The sequence below is a fragment of the Rhineura floridana genome, chromosome 6 (assembly GCF_030035675.1).
Source record: "Rhineura floridana isolate rRhiFlo1 chromosome 6, rRhiFlo1.hap2, whole genome shotgun sequence".
Lineage (NCBI taxonomy): Eukaryota > Metazoa > Chordata > Lepidosauria > Squamata > Rhineuridae > Rhineura > Rhineura floridana.
The window spans coordinates 11,959,733-11,972,035 of NC_084485.1; the positions used below are offsets into that span (position 1 = coordinate 11,959,733).

Sequence of the window (12,303 nt, forward strand, 5' to 3'; positions counted from 1 at the left end):
CATCCTCCATGCTTTGATTGCTACATTACGCTCCTGATTTTTTACAACAGTTTGCCATACTTGATATATATGTAAAAAGGACTCTGAACATGCACAGTTTTAATTCAGAATTGTTTTGCTCACTTCAGCCATTAACTTTCAGCCAAACCTACCTCACATGGCTGTTGGGAACATATAGGAGGCATAAAATGGCTGCAAAGTGTGACTTAATGCTGGTGTTATATTTATTTATTTATTGCATTTGTATACTGCCCCGTAGCCAAAGCTCTCTGGGCAGTTTACAACAATTAAACAATTTAATTAAACAATTTAATTATTATAGGCACCAAACATTACTTCCTTTAACCAAAATGATGCATGTTTGTAAAGGAACATGAATTGTTCTCCACACATGCTCAATTTAGTACAGGTTTCAACCCATCTATGACTACTGTGTGTTTAGATGCTCCCAACTGTATTCAAGTGAGCTTACTCCCAGGATGGTGTGTACAAGGGGTCCTCTCACCACAAATCGTTCTCTGCCCCTTCCTTACAAGAAAGCCTAGGTTGCAATCCTGTACCACTTACCCAGGAGTAAGCTCCATTAAACACAAGGAGACTTCTGAGTAGACATGTATACTTTTACAGTGAAAGTTAATTATGCAGTAAATTCTTAACAAGTGCCTGGAATTTAGGTCCTAGGCCTCTTTGCAAAGTGTTCAGTTTGCCTTTGCAATTGTTTTGTGGGGGGGGGGGCTTTAACACCCACCCGCAAACACTGTGTAGTAGAGCCAGTGTGGTGTAGTGGTTAAGGTGTTGGACCATGACATGGGAGACCAGGGTTTGAATCCCCACATAGCCATGAAGCTCACTGGGTGCCCTTGGGCCAGTCACTGCCTCTCAGCCTCATGAAAATCCTATTCATAGGGTCGCTGTAAGTCGGAATCGACTTGAAGGCAGTACATACAGAACCTGGAGAAAACAACTCATAGGCAGTACCTGATCTCAAACGGAGATTACAAGGAAAAAGCAGCCACTAGCCAGAAAGAAAGACAAAGGAGAGGAAAAAACAACAGCTTTTGACTCCTGCTAACCAGTCATCAATCGCAGCTCTGATGTCACTCATTAGCTGAAAACCTCAAGGGGCAGGGACTTCAAGCAGCAGACTAGCTCATTTCTCAGATATTGCAGGGGGGGGTGCAGCTCACATTTTGGTGCATATCTTTAGACCCAGAGCACTTAGAAACTTACTTTTTTTAAAATGCAAGCTAAGAGTCTGGGCCGCCTGATGGCCCTGGGCCCAGTAGAAACAGCTTTTCTACCCTTCTGTCGATGGCTCTGAGTGTAGACAATACTGAGCCAGATGGGCCAGTGGTCTCTGATTCATGTAAGGTAGTTTCCTATGTTCCTAATAGGGTTGCCAGGTTCAAGGCCTGAGACTGATCCTGTATCTTTAGGAGAAGAGAAAGTCAGCCAAGTGCAGGTGTTCCTGCAACGCTGTAATGGGAAAAACCACAAGGTGGAAGTCTGCCTTCCCTCTGCACAATGTTTAAAGATACAGAAGACCTCTTGGAGGCCAGGCCTGGCAACCCTAGTTCCTAACCAGCTGTCCAAATGAGACAGGTATCAAAAGCATTTCATATTTGCTCTCCTTGTTGCTATGATTCAAGGATGAAAATATTTTTCCTGTTTATTCCTAGCAACGGCCAGATTTGACTCCTGCCTTATTTGGGTTTCCTGTAAAGATGTGGGAGATAGTTATTCAGTTTGCCTTTTAGCGCAGGCTTCTCTGATTTGCACTTCCTGAATCAATATGGGAACCATTCCTTTGAAATTAACATTCCTTCCAATTGTGCAGTGCAATTCTCCCATCAAAAACATATGCACAAAAAAGCATCTATTAGGGGTGGGCACAAAAATGTATAAATGTGTAAAATGTATATATAATAGTGCACAAAATAGGGAAAATTGCTTGCAAAAATGAACATATTAGAAGAAATGCATTCAAAAATCTGTGCACATTTTCATGTGGATCTTTTTATTTTTTTAAAAAAGTTTGCACACTGATGTGAAAAGGGGTTGAACTGAACTGAAGATTGGAAAAATGAGAAACAGAGAGAAACCAAAACTGACAGATTCATCCATCCCTGGTTTCCTGGCAGAAATACTGAGCTTGTCAGACTTACGCCTGCTCAGATGGTGTCTGCTCTGCTGGATGATCTCCCTCACCCCTTTCCCAGTAGCTGGTAATGGCTTGCCTCGGGGGATATCATTTTGTGGTGCCAAGCAATTTACACCTTGCTGCAGTGATCAGGATATTAAAATCAAATCAGTTTTGGGACTGGGCATGATTGGATTTTTAATAAGTGGCTGCTCTGGCTTTGCAATTCATAAATATGTTCAATGGCAGTTCATCTAAACCAAATATTGAATTCCCCAAGCCTGTATAAGCACCTCTTTTCATGTTGTTTTCCAGTGAATAATCCGGCAAGTGAGCATATTGGCAGAGGGGTGTGAGTGACAATTAACTTTTAAGCAAATATCAAGTTTAATTAATAAACAGCCACATGCTTTGGGTAAAATGGGAAATAGAAGGAATAGCTTTTTAGAAAAGATTTGAAAAGCTCAGATTGTCAGACAGCCACGATTATCAGTGGCAGAGCACTTACTTTGCCTGCAGAGGGTCTCCTAGGTTCAGCCCCCTGCTTCTCCAGGTTGGGCTGGGAGCAACCCCTGTCTGGAACCCTGGAGAGCCTTTGCCAGTCAGTGCAGACAATGTTGACCTAGATGCACCAAGTGGTCTAACTTAGAATAAGGCACCTTCCTTTGTCGCTGTGGAATCACAAATCAGAGACACCAAAATGGATGCATTAAAATAAATTTGCCGTTATGTATTTATTTTACAAATGTATAAACTGCTTCACTTCTTGAGGCCATCAAACTGGTGTGCAAGAGAAAAAGAAAAGAAAAATTAAAACAATGAAAACTAAGGCTGTGCACTGGACTCAGCCAAATTCCGAACTGAACTGAGCCAATGTGTGTGTGTGTGTGTGTGTGTGTGGCAGGTAGGGATGGAAAGACCTGTCTGTTTCAGTCCTCTCAGTTTCTCATTTTTCCAAGGTTAAATTCAGTTCTCTACATTTCTACAGTGATTTGCAATTTTTTTTAAAAAAAATCCTCATGAAAATTCTCCACCATTTTAGTGCGATTTTCTCCAAATAAACACATTTCTGAAGGCAGTTTTGACAAAGGGACACGTTTTTGCAAGCCACTTCTCATCATTTCATGCCTTTTCACATGTTATTTTCACTCAAGGAATCATTTTTATGAACACTTTCCCCTATATGCATTTTTGTAAATGTTGTTTAGTTGGCGAACTGCATCCCCAAATTCTAATAAATGCAAATTTTGAAGGATGGCTTTGTTTCGGTTCTCATATTATTTCGGAAAGTGTGAATTTGATTCTGCTTGAAATGCAAACTGAATTGAAATTCTCACCCATACCTAGTGTGGGGGGAGGGTTGGATGTAGCTCGAGGTGGGCTGAGATAGCTCCATATTGCTAGGGGTCGGGGGGGTCCAGAGTGATCCAGGGCTGGCAGGGGATGGGGCATCAAGCAGGAAGGAGAGGCAGGCATTGAGTGGGAAAAAGAAGGGAATCTGCAAAAAGGCTGAGAGTGAGGGACCTACCTGCATCTTCCCAGGAGATGATATGAGTTCTTGCCCAGCCTGCATCTCACCTGACCTCTCCTTCTTCCTGCTCAACGTCCCTCCCCGTGAAGCAGCACTGTGGAGAACGGAATCCTCCTGATACCAGCTGGTAAATGGAGGATTTGATTCTGCATGGTATCTGGATAATTGTGCCATTTTATCCAGAAACAACTCTGCACAAAGGCTCTGTAAAATACTTTGATAGCAGCCCAAATCTAACTACTTAGATTACTTAGTAAATAATAATTCTAATAATCCTGTAGTTGCTGGGCTGGTAACCTACCTTGTTTTTTAAACTACTCTTAACTTAATATGGGTCTATTATAATGTGGCATAAATGTAAATGATGGTCAATTCCTCCTCACCCCAGAAGACTACCTAATCTGGGTGTTGCTGGGTTGGCTAACCTAAGATTTAGCATCCTTGTTCTATATAGCATACGAGTTTGTTCAGCAGAACTGTTAAAATGCATGGCATGATCAATGTATGAACAATAATTTCTCCCCCCTGCCCCCTCCACCAATGTTTGCCTGTTCTTATTTTTTTGGAAGTGAAAATAATCTCTCCCACTTTCTCAAGTGGTAGATATTGCACTTAGATCTATGTTTAAAGTATAAGGTTGGCCTGTTGTTGATTTGACAGGTCAGTGAAAACCAACTGTTTGATAGGAATCCAGAATCTAGGAATTTGGAATTGTTTCTGGATAAATGGCCCTGCATGTTCACGAGGGCCTCCCTGCAGGAAAGGCATGCGTGAATGAGCAGCACCAAGGGGGATTTAATCTTTTGTTTACCAGCTGGTAAGCAGAGGATTTGATCCTATGTGGTGCAGCTTGCTGTTCATTTGCGAGAGCCTTCCCTGAAGGGAAGGTGTTTGCAGACAAGCAATACCCAGCAGGATCAAATGCTCCCACTCTTGGCAGGGAGAGGGGCAGAAGGACACAGAGTATCTCGTCTGCCCCTCCTGAACATATGTTTAATTAGGGTTTTGAAAAGCCCCACCCCCAAAATTGATCCGGTGTCAGATACGGGATGGGGTGAGTGGCCCCTGGGGTGGCACAGGGTGGGTCTGCATGGTCCAGGGACCTCTAACTGAGGCCCTGGGGTGGATCAGGGGGTCTCTGCACAGCCCTAATTGAACCCATTTCTACAAATTCTAAGAATTAATTTTAAAAATTCTACAGATACATGGTTAATATTTCATAAATGACTGGGTCACACCTCAAAGAAAGCCTTTTTAAACAAAAATACCTTCAGTGGGCACCTAAGCATTATGTTGCTTGATGCCTGTCAAACTTCTGCTGCTAATTGATTCCAGAAGTATGCAAAATGTATAGCACCCCCGCCATTCCGAACTTGCCTAATATTTGTCTAATATTGTCCAAAATTCCTCGGAAACACTTGGCTTCCATTAACATTTGTTAGATGCAGGAGACCATCTAGGGAGGCGACTGGACCCTTGGATGATAAGGGAGTCAAAGGTGTACTAAAGAACGATAAGGAGATTGCAGAGAAGCTAAATGAATTCTTTGCATCTGTCTTCACAGTGGAAGATATAGGGCAGATCCCTGAACCTGAACTAACATTTGCAGGAAGGGATTCTGAGGAACTAAGACAAATAGTGGTAACGAGAGAGGAAGTTCTAAGCTTAATGGACAATATAAAAACTGACAAATCACCGGGCCCGGATGGCATCCACCCGAGAGTTCTCAAAGAACTCAAATGTGAAATTGCTGATCTGTTAACTAAAATATGTAACTTGTCCCTCGGGTCCTCCTCCGTGCCTGAGGACTGGAAAGTGGCAAATGTAACGCCAATCTTCAAAAAGGGATCCAGAGGGGATCCCGGAAATTACAGGCCAGTTAGCTTAACTTCTGTCCCTGGAAAACTGGTAGAAAGTATTATTAAAGCTAGATTAACTAAGCACATAGAAGAACAAGCCTTGCTGAAGCAGAGCCAGCATGGCTTCTGCAAGGGAAAGTCCTGTCTCAGTAACCTATTAGAATTCTTTGAGAGTGTCAACAAGCATATAGAGGTGATCCAGTGGACATAGTGTACTTAGACTTTCAAAAAGCATTTGACAAGGTACCTCACCAAAGACTTCTGAGGAAGCTTAGCAGTCATGGAATAAGAGGAGAGGTCCTCTTGTGGATAAGGAATTGGTTAAGAAGCAGAAAGCAGAGAGTAGGAATAAACGGACAGTTCTCCCAATGGAGGGCTGTAGAAAGTGGAGTCCCTCAAGGATCGGTATTGGGACCTGTACTTTTCAACTTGTTCATTAATGACCTAGAATTAGGAGTGAGCAGTGAAGTGGCCAAGTTTGCTGACGACACTAAATTGTTCAGGGTTGTTAAAACAAAAAGGGATTGCGAAGAGCTCCAAAAAGATCTCTCCAAACTGAGTGAATGGGCAGAAAAATGGCAAATGCAATTCAATATAAACAAGTGTAAAATTATGCATATTGGAGCAAAAAATCTGAATTTCACATATACGCTCATGGGGTCTGAACTGGCAGTGACCGACCAGGAGAGAGACCTCGGGGTTGTAGTGGACAGCACGATGAAAATGTCGACCCAGTGTGCGGCAGCTGTGAAAAAGGCAAATTCCATGCTAGCAATAATTAGGAAAGGTATTGAAAATAAAACAGCCGATATCATAATGCCGTTGTATAAATCTATGGTGCGGCCGCATTTGGAATACTGTGTACAGTTCTGGTCGCCTCATCTCAAAAAGGATATTATAGAGTTGGAAAAGGTTCAGAAGAGGGCAACCAGAATGATCAAGGGGATGGAGCGACTCCCTTACGAGGAAAGGTTGCAGCATTTGGGGCTTTTTAGTTTAGAGAAAAGGCGGGTCAGGGGAGACATGATAGAAGTGTATAAAATTATGCATGGCATTGAGAAAGTGGATAGAGAAAAGTTCTTCTCCCTCTCTCATAATACTAGAACTCGTGGACATTCAAAGAAGCTGAATGTTGGAAGATTCAGGACAGACAAAAGGAAGTACTTCTTTACTCAGCGCATAGTTAAACTATGGAATTTGCTCCCACAAGATGCAGTAATGGCCACCAGCTTGGACGGCTTTAAAAGAAGATTAGACAAATTCATGGAGGACAGGGCTATCAATGGCTACTAGCCGTGATGGCTGTGCTGTGCCACCCTAGTCAGAGGCAGCATGCTTCTGAAAACCAGTTGCCGGAAGCCTCAGGAGGGGAGAGTGTTCTTGCACTCGGGTCCTGCTTGCGGGCTTCCCCCAGGCACCTGGTTGGCCACTGTGAGAACAGGATGCTGGACTAGATGGGCCACTGGCCTGATCTAGCAGGCTCTTCTTATGTTCTTATGTTTTTACCTAAGGAGGGCCCAGAATCTCCAAATTCATCTTGGAATTTTGCTTTTGGAAAAAGTTGATAGCAGTGTAGTGATGTGTGAATAGTCGATCTGAGAAACTTCAGTAGGAGACAATAGTCAAGAAATCAGAAGAAGGCTAGAACTGGGGAGGGCAGCTATGAGAGAACTAGAAAAGGTCCTCAAATGCAAAGATGTATCACTGAACGCTAAAGTCAGGATCATTCAGACCATGGTATTCCCGAACTCTATGTATGGATGTGAAAGTTGGACAGTGAAAAAAGCGGATAAGAGAAAAATCAACTCATTTGAAATGTGGTGTTGGAAGAGAGCTTTGCACATACCATGGACTGCAAAAAAGACAAATAATTGCGTGTTAGAACAAATTAAACTATAACAATCGCTAGAAGCTAAAATGATGGAACTGAGGTTATCATACTTTGGACACACAATGAGAAGGCATGATTCACTAGAAAAGACAATAATGCTGGGAAAAACAGAAGGGAGTAGAAAAAGAAGGCCAAACAAGAGATGGATTGATTCCATAAAGGAAGCCACAGACCTGAACTTACAAGATCTGAACAGGGTGGTTCATGACAGATGCTCTTGGAGGTCACCGATTCACAGGGTCACCATAAGTTGTAATTTACTTGAAGGCACATAACAACAACAAATAGAAACTTATCAGATATGTAAAGACCTTGAACTGCCAGGCCTCTATGATCCATGCGGCTATGTACAACCCACAAACGATTTAAAGATTCTCAAGCTGGCTGGATGCTTGAGAACCTTCCTGTCTTTTTGCTTTCCCAGGCAGGAAAGAAAACCCTGAACGAACAGTTTGCAAAGCAGCAGAGAAAGGAAACAATTTGCAATGGAGATGGGGCAGAAGGGAAGCATGCTTAACCCTTCTCTGGAGATTTGCTGCTTGCAGCCCCGTACCACCCAGATGCTTTCCTGTCAGCTGGGATTCTTGGTGCACTTTTGTTGTGTCATGGATAAGAGTGGCTGTCGCTGGAGAGAAAAAGATGTAGGAGGGGAAGGATCATGTAGCCCCTCCCACCCACTGTTTCTCCATTGCAAATCACCCCCACACCTGCTATTTTGCAGTGGTTGGGGTGATACTCAGTTTCTAAGTTTGCTGCTCAGTTGGCCTCAGTGCAACTGAACTCTACAAAAGATTCATTTTTCCTCTTGCACTATATCTCCACAATATTTCATGCATCTTTTTAAAGGAGAGAGAGAGAGAGAGAATACCAGGCACCATTCTAGTTGCCTTCGAAATGCCTTATCATTTTACCTGCTAAGAAAACAGGCACACAGGAGACTTTTGGACTGCAAAGCCTTTGTTGTGAGCAGTTTCCAAACAGACAATGAAGGATCATTGATTCACCTCACTCGCTTCTTAAATGGCACATCTTGTAATTCAGCCAGCAGCTCCCTTATGATTGCGCCAAGCTGCTTCCACTGGGCTTACATGAGAAATAATTAAAGTTAACAGAAGCCTTGCTGCTAACAATGGTCTTTGCTCTCTCTCTCTCTCTCTCTCTCTGTTTTTGTACAAAGCTGTTATCTACGTGTAATTCTCTGAAAGACAACTCTAGAGTCTTATTCCCCTATTTCCTTTTTGACACAGAAAACCTTGTTTGTACAAGGTTCCATACTCTATACTAGGGTTGGGGAACGGGCCACATACCAGTGGTAGGTGGGTCCAGAGGAAAAAGTGGGTGGAGCAATGAATGTAAATGCAGGGATGTAGTCATCCAGGGACTCAGGGGGTCTTAGACCCTTTACTTTTTTGGGAGCCAGGTCCCAGCAGGGTCCCTACGTCTCCAGCATCCTCCGAGCCAATCAGCATGAAAGGGAAGTGTATTGGCCACCAAGAAGAGTCTTCTAACAGGCTTTCTTGTCCTTTCCTGCTTTGTCAAGCCCCCAGAAAAAGGGGGGGTAAGCCTATGTACAGGTGAGCCCCACTTATACAGCAGGTTCCGTTCCGGACCCCCACTGTAAAGCGGAAATCACCATAAAGCGGAACCCCATTGAGTATAATGGGGCGCGTCGCACGAAAATGCCGCAAAATGCCGCAAAAGCACAAAAATCGGCTTTAAAATGGGGAACGAAAGCCGCCGCATTAGCAGAACGCTGGGAAGTGAAGCGCCAGGAAGCGGGGCCCTACTGTACCCAGCAGTCGAAAAGAAGTTTGTGTTTTTCTTTATTGCTGTGGGGCTTTCTTATGCAGGCCCCAGTGAGTGTCAATTACAAGTAAGCCTTTTTAGTTCCTACTTCAAAAAGCGAAGACATGCTGTGAGCATTCTGTAACTGCAGAAGAACAAAGAGTGAATCCTGATGACAGCATCCCATCTATATCATCAAGCAGTTTGGTAGCAGAAGGAGATAAATGTGTAGACACTGAATTCTGAATTCAGTAATTCAAGCAATATCTCTGACACTGAGAAAAGACACCCAAATGGTGACAGAGAAGCAGAAAGTAGTATTCAAACATGGCCAGATTATTCTATAATCTTAGAAGGTTGTGTATTCTTAGAAGGGGGCATGGCTGTGACTTATTATTATGTGCCTTCAAGTCGTAGCGGTCTCCCATCCAAGTACTAACCAGGCCTGACCCTGCTTAGCTTCCAAGATCAGACGACACTGAATGTGTTCAGGGTAGTATGGCCGTAGGCATGGGCACATTACAGCCAGGCAAAACCACGCAAGGTGGATGTGAAGCAGGGCCAGTGAGGGGTATGGTCTGGGGATGGGGGTGTGGCTGGTTTGGGGAGAGTTCTGAGGGCTGGGTAGGCCTGGAAGGCTACATTTGGGCCCTAGGCCCACGGTTACCCATCCTTGCAATAAGGATTCAGACAAAAGTGGGTGGTGTAATGAGTGTAAATCTTCCCTCTGTGCAGTAGGCTGGTTTCCACACACATGTGTGTGCTCCTCTCTGTCTTCCACCCAGGCAAGCAAGAGGCATGGTCAGAATTCAAGGACATTCCAGCCAGGCAAAAGCATTCTCAAGGAGGGTGTGAAACAAGGCCAGCTAGAGATGTGGCCTGGAGAGAGAGGGGGTGGTTGGAGAGGGGAAGGGGCCTGGGGAGAGTCCCAATGGCCAGATAGAGAGGTTTGAGGGCCACATTTGGCTCCCAAGCCTGATATTTCCCACCTTTGCACTATACAGGTTATGTGCCTTCAAGTTGATTACAACTTATGGAGACCCTATGAATCAGCAACCTCCAACAGCATCTGTCATGAACCACCCTGTTCAGATCTTGTAAGTTCAGGTCTGTGGCTTCCTTTATGGAATCAATCCATCTCTTGTTTGGCCTTCCTCTTTTTCTACTCCCTTCTGGTTTTCCCAGCATTATTGTCTTTTCTAGTGAATCATGTCTTCTCATGATGTGTCCAAAGTATGATAACCTCAGTTTCATCATTTTAGCTTCTAATGATAGTTCTGGTTTAATTTGTTCCAACACCCAATTATTTGTCTTTTTAACTAAAAAGAAATGAAGAAATCCACACTATTGTTTTTATATCATTAAGAAAAGTAAAAGAGGGATAAAGGCTTAACAGTACTTGTGAGCTGCCAAACTAAGGCTCTTCTGATTCAGCTTCTCAACTGAATGTGGTTGATAACGACTGATGCTAAGTTTGGCACACCTTTGAAATAAATGCAGCAGCATTTCAACATCTGGATTTGACTTTCGATCATTTAATAATTATGTTATTTATTTAAGGGGTTTATACGGTGCTTAATCATTAGCATTTCTAAGAGGTATATAAATGCCTTTTCCTTTTTGAAATTTGACCTGGAAGAATAGTGTTAGCGAAATAAGCACATCTTATTAAGCCCTTTTGGTGAATTTTTAAGCAGCTGTGTAAAGTTATCATCTTCCCCAGTTCAATGCCTTTCCCCCAAGAGTGAGGGACCTCAAGGCCAGGAGTGAATGCTGCCCCCCGTGCCTCTCTGCCTTGTTCTTGGGAAAGCCCCAGGCCACACACCCCACTGGCCATGCTGCACCCCCTGCTTGAGCACTTTCCCTGGAATGTGACCTGGAATGGGAATTATAATAAACCCTCCTGCTTGCCTGGATGAGGAGATGCATGTGTATGTGTGGAAATCTCTTGAGTGTTTCCTAGCTTGATTGTGCCCTAATGCACAAAGGTAAGAGTCACATCTGTTGCTCTGCCTACTTTTTACCTCTGTCCACATCCACCATTGGTATGTGGCCTCAGAAGGTTGGCCATGAAGAAATGTGAAAAAAGTTCCGCTCTCCAGATTTATGCTTCCCCCCCATCTTCCTCCTTTGAAAACAGCATTGTTGTTGCTGTTATATCCCTTCCAGTCAATTACAACGTATGGTGATCCTATGAATCTTTTTTTGGATATATGCACAGGGTTTTCATGGTAAGAGGTATTCAGAGGTGGTTTACCCTTGCCTTCCTCCAAGCCTATGGCACCCGGTATTCCCATGTGGTCTCCCATCCAAGTACTAACCACTCCTGATGCTGCTTAGCTTCTGAGATCAGACAAGATTGGGCGTGTTCAAGGTAGTATGGCCATAGGCAAAAGCAACATTTAAAAAGCCCTAAATCCAACATAATCCATAACTGACAACTTTTTGGGGGGGTGGAATCAATTTAGGGAATTATTAGCGCATTTGATTTACAAGAATCTTCTTGAGAATTCTACAGCCACCACCAGCACCCCAATTAATTCCAGCTCCAATGATTGTTCTCTATAAAGGGTTGCAATAGAGTTACAATTCTCTTCCAGAAGTGGCAAAATGGCTGTCTGGGAGATGAAGGGAAAACAACATTCAGTGTTGGGCTGTATGCCATTCCTCCCAAATGGCAATCTGCAAATAAGAAAGTAGGAACCAGCTTCAGCCCCATGAAATGACCAACATAATGTACCTCTTGCCCAACGGGTGGGCAGGCTCAGTAAGATAATTATATCATCAGAGCAGTGTGGGAGGGACATATGGCAAATAGTCTCCTAGTACTAATTATTTAATAGCAGCCAGTAAATGAACCAGTGGGAAGATGATTTAAGACCAGGATTTCATTAACACAGACAGGCAAAAACATCCTAAATGGGAAACACCAGATGCTACCTTTCCTTTTTCTCTCAATAATATTTCTTCTTCTAAAGTTGGGAAAGGAACATGTTGTTAGAAGAAACTAAAGAAAAATTCATTTTTGAGGCACTGGCGGAAAATATAGGTGTGATCACAGGAAGAACAAGAGGATGCATCCCCACAACCACATTTG

General features: G+C 43.4%; 1 pseudogene; it reads right to left on the reverse strand.

Moving 5' to 3' along the window:
• Positions 1–11,478: 11,478 nt before the first annotated feature.
• Positions 11,479–11,597, reverse strand: LOC133388160 (5S ribosomal RNA; annotated as a pseudogene).
• Between the last annotated feature and the right edge of the window lie 706 nt (positions 11,598–12,303).